Source organism: Triticum dicoccoides, chromosome 1B (genome assembly GCF_002162155.2).
Source record: "Triticum dicoccoides isolate Atlit2015 ecotype Zavitan chromosome 1B, WEW_v2.0, whole genome shotgun sequence".
NCBI classification, from domain to species: Eukaryota; Viridiplantae; Streptophyta; class Magnoliopsida; order Poales; family Poaceae; genus Triticum; species Triticum dicoccoides.
Window position 1 is genome coordinate 606798253 of NC_041381.1, and position 921 is coordinate 606799173.

A 921-nucleotide genomic window follows, 5' to 3' on the forward strand; every position below is an offset into this window, starting at 1 on the left:
GAATATGCAAGGTATTCCAACCTTTTTATTTTGAACAAGTCATATTATCTTCACTTGTGGTTGCTATGAATATTTTAATATCTCTAAATCCAATATAAACCCTACCCGTGGGCGGCGGGTAGGGTGATCCAGGGAGCGTCCTCGGCCCACGTGTTGGGGACCTTCAAGTGGTTGGCTGGCCTGCTTATTAGGTTGGTCAAGTGCGTCGGGATGGGTTATTTTAGGCACCTCTCATGCAGTGTTGCCTGGGAAATGCTTGGACTTAACTACAAGACAAATACTAACGCGATAAGAGCATAATTATTTGCATGTAACTAACAAAAAATGTCGTTCAAATAGTTCAAAAACCTTCTTGGTTGCATATCATTTTTGTTCCTTCTGTCGTGGCGTCCGTGAAAAGCTGGCAAATGACTGGCCCCAGAGCAATATCTGGACGACTAATTGGTCGAGTCGGTATGTGTGTTGTTTTGTTAAATAGATGCGAGCCTTCGTTTCCATATGGGTATGCTTGGGCTTTCTTGCGGCTGTCTATTTGTTCATTCATGCACTGCTAGAGGATCCCCTTGCCGACCACCAACAACACACTCGAAATCGTGTCAGCGTTGTTTTTTTCAGCACAATTACGAGACAAGGGAAGGCCCCTTGATGGGTTCATGTTCATGATAATGCCCTTTGGGTATAATTCATAAAATGGATCTTTACTAGATGTGATGGCCATAACTTGCTTAACTTCCTGGCTGCAATTGGTTCATTCTCGTATGTATTCTTATTCATACTAATGCCTTTTGGGGATGATTTATAAAATGGACATTTATTAGGCGTGCTGCCCATAGCGCTGCTTAACATCCTGGTTGCAGTTGGTCTTTGTGCCAATGGCCAACGGGTCATCTAGTGTGTGTGTGTGGGCGCGCGCGTGTAAAC